This window comes from Diabrotica virgifera, chromosome 8 (assembly GCF_917563875.1).
Source record: "Diabrotica virgifera virgifera chromosome 8, PGI_DIABVI_V3a".
Taxonomy (NCBI): Eukaryota; Metazoa; Arthropoda; class Insecta; order Coleoptera; family Chrysomelidae; genus Diabrotica; species Diabrotica virgifera.
Window position 1 is genome coordinate 79,417,050 of NC_065450.1, and position 13,494 is coordinate 79,430,543.

A 13,494-nucleotide genomic window follows, 5' to 3' on the forward strand; every position below is an offset into this window, starting at 1 on the left:
GATTGGCATGTCTCTTTTATACAGTAAGTGTAAGACGTCTTCGAATTGAATGCGATCGAAAGCCTTTGTCAGGTAAAACATAGATATGCTGGTTTATTGTACTCGATGGCCTTTTCTGTGGTTTGTCTTAGTACAGAAATAAATAGTACAATACTGGCGTCTACGCTACAAACGCATTCAATATGCTAAGGAAAATGTGGTCTTCACATCAGATGACAATTAAAACCGAAAGACTATTCAACAGCAACGTGAAGACTGTATTACTATATGGAGCAGAAACTTGGAAAGTGTCAAGAAAATGTATTAGACAGATGCAGGTATCCATAAATAAATGCCTAAGGAAGATTCTTAACATTTACTGGCGAAACCGTATATCAAACCAAGAGCTATGGACAAGAACTAACCAGAAACCTATGTATATCTAAGATAATATGCAAAAGGAAATGGAGTTGGATGGAGCACACACTAAGGAGACCTGACACAGACATAGCGAGGCAAGCCCTAGAATATACACCACATGGAAAGAGAAGACCAGGTAGACCCGTAGAAATGTGGAAAAGAAGTGTTGAAAAAGAAATTAATGCTATAGGGCTTTCCATTGATTGTCATTTGCTTCGAGCTGCTGTCATATGTTGTATAATCTGTGTATAATACTAATATACACAGAGATATGTCAACAATAGATCAGGCTAGTCATATGCCACTCAATGCATCGGGGAGTAACGCTGATATCAAGTACGGTGGTCTAGCTATCTTTGTCTGTCGTGCGAGTGTGAGCGTATCTACCAAGAGGTGGGAGTAATGGAACGACAGTTACACAGAGGCGGCAGCCATCATATGCTAGAGAGAGAGAGAGAGCTGAGCGCCAGTAGAGAGAGAAAGATAGACCACCGACCCAAACTGTTCCGCGTTACGCTATTTTTCGAACTGGCCTAATCTATTCTGTTATATCTATGAATATACACGGATTATACGACATATGACAGAAGCTCGAAACAAATGACTGTGAATGAAAAGCCCTATTGGGAAAACCTGGATAGAAATAAAGATCAGTACAAAGGATAAGACAGAATGGAGGCAGACAGTTGACGCCCTATGCTCCGCATGGAGTGAAGAGGAATAAGTAATTAAGTAAGTACTGGCGTAAGTAAGATGTCTTGTCAAAAGGGCTAATGAGAAAACTAATAAGAGGACTTTTCTATAGAGGAAAAAAATAATAATACATTCGAATTATAAATTATATTTTGAGAATTTCAATTTTATAATACCAATTTTATTTTTACAGATATATTCCCTACAAGCATTTCAAATTCATCCTTAAAATAAAGTTTAATAGGTACATAAAATGAACTTACAAATTTCTGTTGAAAGGGTTGTAGATGCTCATCTATACCTACTCAGCATTATATTGAGAAATCACAGAATCGTAAATATACAGTAATGAGCACTCACACTAATAACCGGCAAAATAACGCAAAAGATGGAAAACATATTAACTTGTGAGATAAAAAGAGATGAAACTGGTAGAAGTGGAACTTATCGTTATAAACGAATAAATTAACATAACCTTGGATAAGAGTTTTAACCTGCTAACTCCATTTTTCACTTTGAGTGATATTGGGCTAGTTTCTGGGTCTGTGTATTTTCATACACCACCCCACAAACCCGCCGACACCAATGTAGTTTAGAAATAGCTATCTCTAAACTACAGTGGAACCAGCGGGCTTGTGGGACATGGTATGAAGGTACACAGACCTAGAAACTACCCCAATATCACTCACAGTGAAAAATGGAGTTGGCAGGTTAACACTCTTAGCCGACGATAACATTACATAGTTTCCCACCTTTGTGACAGGAGTATTTTATAAAATTCTCCGTCACAGTGACAGTTCTCATACTCATCTGATACGTCTCAAGGTGGGAAACTATGTAATGTAATGTTAATTTATATGTTTATATCGATAATTTCTCTCAGTTTCATCTCTTTTTACTTCAGAATGCATCCCATGTTTCCCATCTTTGGCGTTATATCCCATATTTTGCCAGTTATTAGCATGCTCATCACTGCATATTGGACTTTTTACACATGGTATCTTAGAATCCCTTGGAAGTAAATAAATCATGTACCTAGTTTTATTTTCATCAATAAATTCATGAAAGTATGACTGATGTTGAAAATTCATTTGACATACTGGCAAATAATTGTAATTCCTTCAGAGGAGATGTCCCTAGAAAGAATAACATATGTTTTATATTAAAATATATCAAAATCATATTGATTAGCAGAATAAATAGAGTTTTTAGGTTTAATTCTCCTCATTCACATAATTTAATACCAGATAATGTCGCCCTACTTCCATATGCTAATGACCTAGTTTTTTATATAACAGCCTAAACCCCATTTTGGACTCCATTCACATTAACCAATATTATCAGATATTCATAGATAGTGTCACCACAATCTTCTTTAACAACATACTATTCTTTCATAGATCTGGTCGTTATCACAATATAATCCCATATATACCAAAAATTCATGCTCGAGTGAGAAATTGGAAAGCCAAGCAAAGGATAGGAAAGAGTGGAAGCTGATTCTGGAACAGGCCAAGACCCACCATGGGCTGTAGAGCCAATGCTGATACCTAAAAATGAACTCAAATATTTAGTGGTCTTTTTATCCCGCAATCTTAACTAGAATAAGCATATTGAAAATATAATTGGAAAAGCTATTAAAGGCATGGCTGTGCTGCCTAGTAAGACCCATAGGTATAGATTTTTGAAGCATCTTTATGAAACCAGCACGTAAACAATTATTATAGATTTAAAAATTAGACTCACTATGGATAGGGTAGTAAGATGATACAACAAATGCAGAGGTAACCGTCTATATTTGTTATCAATGGTTTCTAGGAACATGGTTTTTCAAAACAGATGTCAATGGTTTTTAGAGTTTAGATAAAGACAGTTATGTACCAAATTCATGAAAAAAATTTACACTTTCTCAGAATCATCCAACAATTAATTTGAAACATATACTCATACCTTCAATTATATATGTCATAGATTCCCTTAAGGCACTTTGCCACTGGTTGTAACTTCTCAATAGATGTGCCTAAAGAATTACAAAATTATCATTCCAGTTTAAGGAAGAAAGAACACACCTTCAACTTGAATGTTTAATCTCAAGACATATTTCGTTTATTTTATTTTGCGTTTTTTCAGTATTTCTGCAAAGGCCTGCTCCTCAAGATGTAAAGTGCATATTTAAAAGTTAATGTAACAATATTGAGGACTGTTCATAGAAAGTTTATCACATTGAACAATTTCTTTTCATTCTGCAAACCTAAAACGACAGCAGGTCAAAAATGATATTAAATAGAATTTACGTTCTTACCGATTTTCATCCATGGGCAACAGGAAGAAACTCAAATTTTTATGGTGCCTGGAATTTTGCCACATAAATAAACACACATTGCCTTTGGGTTAAATTCATCATAATCCCAATTCAAAATCACCAACCTTCTTAGAAAACTGGAGAAATACCACAGTAATGCATATTAAATTCGAAGTAAACCAACTTAACAATTGCAAAATATGAGAAAACAATAATAAATAACTCTAAAATAAACAACTGTTTGTTTATAAGGTTATGTTTGGAACACTCTTCTATGGTTTGGAATAAACATACTATTAGGCAATCCAAACAACCACGTGACCTCTGGTTGGCACACAAACTAAAGAAGAGGTTAGGACTTCTGTATGAGCTTTCGTAACGTTCGGTTGTGTGACAGTTCAGTGTGGAAGTGATAATTCAAAAAAAACGCAGGCGACAAAAACAAAATAGGAACTACATAATAGAGGTAACTAACAAATTTCCTATCTGTTGAATTCCTAAATTTCCTGTACTTTCTTTGAATAAAATAAATTATACATTATCTAGTTAGGTAAAAAAGAGACAGCTTTGCATTACACGGTTAATTATGGGGGATACTACCGGGGGTGCTAACCCCCCCGGTGATGAGGAGATGTTAGATAATATAGAAAACACTGAAAATAATAGTAGTTTAAAGAATACACCATTACTTGATAGCAATGCTAATTCAATCACTAATAATAACAATGAAATAAAAAAAGGAAAAAAACATTTCTATTATCAGTACACTGATACCGGTCCCTTTGAGGTATTTATGGAGTCAAAAGGCGATAACGTCGGTAATTATAGTTTTTTGAAATTAGCAAAATACATAAATGACAAAAAAATCGAGAATGTACTTAAACTTAGCAAAAAAGGAAAAAACCGAATTAGCGTTGCTTTCAAGAAATGGGAGGATGCTAATAAATTTGTTTTAAATGACGTGGTCAGAAATGATGGATATGAATTGTTTATTCCGGCAAATAACGTAACATGTAGGGGAGTCGTTAATAATGTAGATACTAGTATATCGGATGCAGATCTAATCAAATTTTCGGGATTGGCTTCGGCCAACATTAAAGTACTAGAAATAAGACGATTTAAACGGAAGTCTAAATATGACACGGAGAAATATATTGATACAGAAACGGTCGCATTTACCTTTTCGGGAAAAGTAATCCCGAAGGAAGTGAATATATATGGGATCCCTTTTAGGGTAAAACCATACATGATACCAGTGGTTCAATGTTATCGGTGTTTTCTTTTTGGACACACAAAAAATCTTTGTAGAGGGGGAGAAAAATGCAAAAACTGCGCGGAAAAAATACATGAAGGGGATTGTTCGATGAAATGTTTACATTGTAATAGCAGCTTTCATATAAGTACCTATGAGGAGTGTCCAGAGTATGTGAGACAGCGGAATATTAAGGCTGTCATGTCTCTGGACAATCTTTCATACTACGAGGCATGCGAGAGATTTCCTTATGTTTCTACTAGAAAATCGCAAGAGAATAATATATTCAGAATGAGCCAGGAGGAATTCCCAACATTACATAAAACTCAAACAAATAATTTAGAGACAATTCCCATCAATATGCGATGGATAGAAAATGTAAAGAGTAACCCTGAACACCTGTTTAGTAGAAAAATTGAGAATAACTCAAACAAAAATAAAAGAAAGGCTAATGAAACAAATAAGACATACAATAAAGAAGTACACAATCAATATTTATTATCTCCAAATGGGAGAAGCGAAGAGAGAGCTCGTGCAGTAAACAATGAGACTCCTGGATGTTCCCGTACAGAGCAACTAGAGAGGGACACAGAAAAAACACTGAATGCGATATTAAAAAAACTAGATTGGAAACATAAGGAACATATAATCAATTACTTGAACCAGCTATTTATACATGAAAGCTCATCGAACCAAAAGTTGCTAGATTTAGATGGATATCAAGAATCCACTTATTATCCAATGGAACATAAAAAGTTTAAGCAGTAACTATAACAGTCTGAAATATTTCATAAGCGAACATAGACCCAAATTAATTCTATTAAATGAAACTTGGCTAAAAAATAATCATCACTTCTATCTAAGAGGATATGAAATACATAGGTTGGATCGAGGGGATGGTTATGGTGGCCTAGCTACTGTGGTTCATAATAGTCTGGATCACAAAATAGTATATAGGTATAATAATAATGTTAGTAAAATTCAAATTTTAGCAATAAAAATAATAGATTGGGACATTACAGTTATTAACATTTATATCCATCCTAGGGCAAAAATAAATTTAAATAGTTGGGTTGGACGCATAAATAAAATCAGGGGAAATAAAATTTTAATGGGGGATATGAATGCACATAATGCACTTTGGGGAAGTCAAGTGTCTGTTAATGTTAATGGAAGAATAATTGCTGAATCCTTAGAGGATTTGGATCTAGTTTGCTGCAATGATGGGAGACCCACGCGGATTACCCTACCTGGACAGAATGCCTCAGCGGTAGACCTAACACTAATTTCCTCGGAAATTGCAAATATATGCCAATGGGATGTGTTAGAGGATTCTGGAGGCAGTGATCATTTTCCAACTTCTTGCAAAATCGCAATTGTAAATGAAAATATAGTAACACAAAAAAGTCATAAAAGAAATACAAAGAATGTCAATTGGGAGAATTATGCTTCAAAAATGGAAGACTTGATGAAGAATGGGTGTGAAGACTATAATTCATTTACACAAATTATGGAAATGGTGAGTGATGAGGAAATACCTCTCTTGAAAACAGAAAAATCTATAAGAAAAAAGAAAAGCCCTCCCTGGTGGGATAAGGAATGCTCTAATTTAATAAAAACAAGAAAAGAAAAAATTAAAAAATATAAGGAAGAAGCAAGCAATGAAAATTATATTGAAATCAAAAAAATATTTGCATACAGTAAAAAAATATTTAAAACAAAAAAAAGAAATAGCTTCAAAAGCTTTTGCAATGGATTGACAAGGGACACTCCTCTATCTGAAATATGGCGAACAGTTAAGCTATTCTCCACATATCAAAATGCTGTAATCCCTGCTAAACTTCCCAACAAAAACATAGCTCAGAACATATTAAATAATTTGGCAATTGACATAACAGATCCTGAGTTCATGGTTACCCTAACTAACGAGGATGTGGAGGACATTTCAAGGCAAGAAATAATAAGTGTCATAAATAAAAAGGATAAGGCTACTGGCTTAGATCTTGTAGCATATAGCATGATAAACAGACTTCCCCTGGTGGCGCTAGATACATTGTCAAAAATATTTAATCAAATAGTTAAAAGAAACACAGGTTTTCCACAAGAATGGAAAAACACCCTTGTCATTCCCTTTTTAAAACCCAATAGAGACCCTTTATGTGAGGATAATTATAGAAACATAGCTCTAGAGTCATGTGTAGGCAAAATTTTGCAAAATATAATTAAATTAAGAATAGAACAAATAACGGAAAAAAAATCGATACTAAGCCCTAAGCAGTTAGGTTTCAGAAGAAACAAAGGGTGCAACGATAACTTAGCTTTAACAATTAATTATATTAGAACTGGATTTAGTAAAAATTTAAATACAATTGGAATTTTTTTGGATATCAGTAGGGCATATGATACAGTCAATATATATTTGCTATATAAATACTTATTAAAGTATGACATCCCAATAACTTATGCAAACTTGATCTTGCAATTTTTGCTCAACAGAAATATCTACGTTAAAGACAAATCAAATAATATATTAGGCCCAATGCAAGCATCCACTGGATTGCCTCAAGGGTCTCCACTCAGTCCAATATTATTTAATCTCTATACTAGATCCCTACATGATTTAATAAACCATGAGATGGAGTGTTTTCAATATGCAGATGATTTTGTAATTCTGGTGCAAGGATCTGATATATACAAGCTAATTAATTCCTTAAATACCCATATAATAAATTTACAGGAGTGGTTTGAGAAACACAACTTTAAAATTTCAGCACACAAATCAAAAGCAATAATATTTAGAAAAAGAAGTCAGGCTTATAACTTCCCACATTTGATATATCAAAATATGGAAATTCCATGGAAAAATGAAATAAAGTATCTGGGATTTCATTTACAGTGCAATTTGAATATGACAATTCAAATTAACGACATGATAACTAAAGCAAACAAAGGAATAAATGTCATGAGAGCAATTTGTGGTACAAAATGGGGAGCTGACCCGAACATTCTTTTGAGTTTATACAAAGGAATAGTTAGATCTCATTTAGATTACGCAGCCAATCTTTTAAACCCCTGCAGTAAAAGTTTGATGATGAGGTTGGAACAAGTACAGAATGTTGCCTTGAGAATCGTAACGGGTTGTCTACGTTCTACACCCATCTTAATATTGCAAGCAGAATGTTCAGTAACAACGTTACAAGTTAGAAGGGAGATACTAGCACATAAATATATACTCAAACAAATGCCGGAAAAAAACAATATCATAGTAAAGAGTCTAAATAAGCTAAACGAAGCAATAAATGCAAACAATAGATTCTGGAGGAACAAGGTCATACCTGATTACTCACTAGCATATACAAATATACTCAAAAAAACAAAAAACATAATTAGATATAAAATCAATCCTATATATGAGGTAGAAAGAAAAACTCTTCTATACCCCATTACAATTAAAAGTCTAGAATTTGAAAAATATGAAATTGAATCGAACGAAAGGTTCATAGCTAAATATGGTGGAATATATAATAATCATACCCACGTATATACAGATGGATCAATAGACCCACAAACAAATCAATCGGGATTTGGAATTTACATCCCAAGCATCAATTATAAATATTCGTCACGACTCCATAACTACACACAAATCTGCACAACTGAAATAATAGCGGTATACAAAGCCATGTCGGTATGTATTGAAAAGGAAATCATGAAAGCAGTGATCTTTGTAGATTCAAAAAGTGCCTTATCCAAAATATCTAGTCACAAATGGGACCAAATGGATTATGTAACTATAATGACCAAAAAACTACTGGTAGATGCAAATAATATGGGATTTTCAATAGGATTAGAATGGGTACCGGGACATCAGGGGATTAAAGGCAACGAGGTGGCAGATAGCTTGGCCAATATTGGGAGAGAATTAAGAGTACCATATGATGTAAAAAACATCAGCACAGATATCTTTTGTGTTACAAAAAAGAACATCTTGACTCAATTTTACAATAACTGGTATTCCCAAATTAAAGGTAAATATCCGGACTATTATGGACTGCAGGATAGTTTCCCTATAAAACCTTGGTATAACAAATGTGGATATTTGGGTAGGAACAATATTACTAACCTTAATCGTTTACGAAGTGGACATTGCAAAACTCCTTGTTATCTCCACAAAATAGGCAAAACGGAAACACCGATATGCGAATGCGGTACTATGGGAACATTGGTACACATCATCTTTGAGTGCCCCATAAATAAACATAAAGATATGGATTTGTATCTAGAACTAATAAAAGCTGGAACAGACAGTCCAATATCTTTACAGAGCATTTTATATAAACCCTCGAATAAAGTTATTAAGATAATCAATAAATTTATCAAATTTTTTCAAGTAGATCTATAGAATTTTGAAAAAATAATAATAATAACAATAACAATAAATAAATACTTCAGAAAATACAGGGAATCTCCTAAAATGTCAAAAATTATATTTGTATCCTTAAAATCCTTAATCCTAACCGAAGGTAGCCAGCCCTAAACCTATGTGAAAATGTTTGGAAGCTACCCCCAAACGAGAAAAGTCTTAAGTTAACCTTAAATGTTGTAACACTTTTCCCCCTCTAGCTACAGAAAAACAAGAAGAAGGACAAGGACCACATAGGACCAAAAAAAAAAAATAGATCTGAAGTTGACAGGACACCTGACACCTGGTTGTGCATTGCCTTGAGCAAGACGCGCATAACCAATAACATGTACTGGGTAAATGACACGGTTATTAGACCTTATTACGGTTGTCTTGTCCGACGGTGGTGGGGAGACTTATATTTTTGACTTTACGTCACAAGAGTTTACATTCCCATATTTTTAAATTATTTTCGATCATTGAATGTGTGTTATTGTGTATATATGTGTATTATTTGTGTTATTATGAAATAATAAGACAAATAGTACACATTTTATCTTATACCGGGTGGTGAATCGTAAAAAGGGCCATAGGAAACTCAATGTAAAATTCTGAATTGTTGAATTCCTGCTTCCCTAATTATTCTACATCAAAAGTCATGAGAGAATACTTGTAGAGAATTAAAATCTGTATTCAAATCAAAAGTTAAAATTGTTCTACGATTTAAATGCATTCCAAAATTTTGAAAAATATGATACATTTGCTACAATAGGTATGCGTGTAAAAGTAAGGCCACACGTTACTATTTAACTGACAGTGCTCACACCATTGACTGAATAAAAAAATCTTTATTATTAATCCTTTCTCCGCAACTGAGGGTATCTTATTTTTTTTTAAACAATAGATGATAAAATAAAAATATTGACAGTTCAAAAATGTGAACATTATTGCATTGTGTGTGGCCTAAGTTTGGACTGAAAACTAAAATGTATTACATTTTTACAAAATTTTGGAATATGTTTAATTACATAGACCAATTTTAACAGTTATTTCCAATACAGATTTCAATCCTCTTCAAATAGTTTCTAATGTCTTTTGATGTAAAATAATTATTAGGGAAGCTGGAATTCAACAGTTCAGAATTTTACATTGAGTTAATGCAAAACCTTGACGCATGTCAAAATTCCCAATGTGTTTTAATTGTATTCATTTTTTTCGAATCCTGAGAAAACTAATAAATATTTTTGAAAAATTTAAACTCAGAATGAAAGACTACATTATTACCGAGGGCTGAAAGTCCCTGAAAACTTCTATAATGTTTATTTTAATAAGTTACAGGGCTGAAAATAAAAGAGAAGTGTGATATTTAATTTCAAATATTTCATTCAATAGAATCTGCTTGTTTATTCTAAGGGGCTTTCCGCCCTCGGTAATAATGTAATCTTGCATCCTGCGTTTAAATTTTTCTAAAATACTTGGTTTCCTCAGGATTCGAAAAAAATCATATTACGATTCAAATGACAGTAAACTCTCGTGACGTAATCTCACCCTTAATGTTCATTGGTTAGTCGATTTAGGCTACCGTAGTAATGTCTAAGAACCGTGGGTAAATGATTAAAAAAAAATCGAAACCCAAAAAAAAGGAAGAAGAAGAAGAAGAAAGAAGAGGTTATGTTTGTATCTATTTTTCAATGATTTTTCATTGTTTATCGTCGTATTTTGGATTCATTTGGATTTCGTTTCCTGTTTTTGTGAACTTTATAAACTTTACCACAATGCGAACTGATTATTTAAGGAAATTATTATTGGAAACTCCAGATGTTGCGAGAAAGGTAGGCGAAACAATGTTTATTTACTGTTCATTTTGCCCCGATATTTATCAATAATGATGAATTTTGCAAGCAATAACATTATTTCTTTTATTGTTTTAGATATTTATTGAAGCTGAAAATAATTGGGGATTTAGATCCATACGGAATTCAGTCAGAATTGGATTTTACAGTAAAGTGCAGTCCATCAAGTTACTATTATAGATATGTATTTATACAGATCTGGTGGAGTCTCACAGTTGCTACTCTAAGCAGCAGATGAAAGCATACAAAAGCCTTCAGGCACATAAATATTTTACAGCTGGATTTGTTTTGAATGGAGTAAAAATTGTTAATGATTTCCTGATTTCCATATTATTGTTGGAAAGGTATGCCTTTATTTTATTTATTCACCATTAAGAAATATATGGATAACAGTATTAGTGTCTTTTGGATAAATTGGTTCTAAATATTAGATTTATTTACGTTTATATATCTGTATGAAACCAGACATATTGTCGTCCTAATCTGTAAACTGCGAACTCCATAATTCTCTGAAAATGATTTATTACTGCCATCTATTTGAATTACTGTCATGATTGTTCTAAAATTATATTATATGAATGTCTGATTTTAAATAAAGTATTCTCAATCATTGTAAAGAACGCAAATACTCTAATAAAAATAAATTTTTGTAGTTGAAGAATTTCCAAAAAAAATAAAATATTTTTTTTAGGTGAAGCATTTCCAAAAAGCTAATGCTAAACGACTAAATGCTTGGGTGGGGTGATAGCCAGTTCTGATGACATAGCAAATGCACATTGTATGCGTATGGCCGGTAATAGTGAAGTCTGCAGCCATATTGCAGCAATCCTATTTTTAGCTGAGTATGCCCAGAGCAAGACAGACGAAGAAGAACCCAATGCATGTACATATGTTACAGCTACATGGTTTGGAGATAGCAACATATGCATTCTCTGATGAAAAACTAATGAGTTTTGAAACTGTTCGGTCAGAGTGCTTGTTGCGCTCACTAAACGAACTGAAATATAAGAAGTCTTTGGCATTGTGTTGCAGCGATATGAAAATGGTTATTCATTTTTAATTATAATCACAAACCATACATACTCATAGACGTTTCACGTAAATTGTCAAGGTCAAGACAGCAAATTAGTTACCATTCCAATCCAGAGATGCCGCTGTCAGTCAATTTTCTTGTCATATTTAACAACTGACAGTTGACAATTAAATTAATTTGTTATTTACTTTTTATTTTACAGTTTGTGGCTTAATTATTTTATTATAGTGGTGTTACGTTTTTAATTAGATTTAATCACAATTTTAATCAATTGTATTAACCTCCTCTCCGTTTTTATGAGTAGCATTTTTAGTTTACATTGATCATCCCGTGTTGTGTTTCTCCACATTTAAAAAAACAATAAATAGATCCTGAAACAGTTTATTCCAATAGACAAGTGTGTCATCAACATTTCGGGCCTATATATTTTTGGAAGTTTGTAAAAGATTATAAGGTAATATTTATCTAAACAATCATCCTACAAAAGATTCTTTCAAAAAATTTTATTCAACTCAATATTACACATCAGTGATTTTACGTGACACATGGCAGTAGTGTTTAGCATTTTGAAAACAAATTGGAATATTTGAAGTTTTCAGTAAAATATTGAATAAATCATTGAATTGTCTTTCTGTTGTTTTAATTTCCTGCGAAATTTCATCAAAAATCCCGCAAAATTTATAATTTGAAATTCCTACGTAACCAAAATTTGTCAATTTAGTTCCCATTCCAATCAAGAGATGGCGTTAATTCGATCCAAAAGATTAACATGGTCGTGAAACGTCTATAGTATGTATGGTTTGTGATTATAATGTACTTCATCATGAGTAATTATGTATTGGTCTTTTAGATGTGTATTTATTTTTGTAATTAGTATCAACTTGTAATGATAATATACATTTATCGTTTAAGGTACGACTATGTTTTGACTCTAAAATAAATGTTTTAAAAATCGAATCCTGCCTCTTTCTGTTAGTAACTACCCATGGATATCACAAATTGTGCTTACTGATAGGTTTGTTCATAGAACGATCAGCAACTCTTGCCAACCATCAGACACATGCGCATTCGTAGTCTATGAATGCTAACTATTAACTGCACAACGCTAACTGTTAACTGCTCATGCATCTGATGGTTGGCAGCAGTTGCTAATCGTTTGTGTCGTACTACGAACAAACCTATTAGGTCTGGATCCTGTGTACCAAAAAAATTGATTAATAGCAAGCTGAAAATTTGTTAATAGTTTAACGGTGTCCAGTTGGACAAACTTTGATGTATTGTGACACTGGAACAGGGGTAGTTTTAATTGTGAAACAGTTTGGAAACTCAGATTTGGAACATCAGATTACGAAAACATCCCATAAATTTTGTCGGACAGAACATCCAATTGATCTGTTACCCTTTCATTAAATTCTCATGCAAAAATCAGACTGCTATTACTAACCAACATGATTCCTGTAGTTTGACATGGTCTTCGTGTTCTACTCATTAAAATGCCCAGTTGGTGATTTTTTCACCAGTCTGGTTTTTGCATGAGAGTTTAATGAATTGGTAGCAAAT

The 13,494-nt window shown here is 33.0% G+C and overlaps 1 long non-coding RNA gene across 1 annotated transcript; it reads left to right on the plus strand.

Annotated features, from left to right (window-relative positions):
• The first annotated feature begins 3,703 nt into the window (after positions 1-3,703).
• On the plus strand, positions 3,704-12,891 carry LOC126890775 (uncharacterized). The gene is made up of 4 exons (XR_007700456.1): positions 3,704-3,745; positions 10,717-10,880; positions 10,980-11,245; positions 11,593-12,891. It is a non-coding gene; the product is annotated as an uncharacterized LOC126890775 (long non-coding RNA).
• Positions 12,892-13,494: the final 603 nt, after the last annotated feature.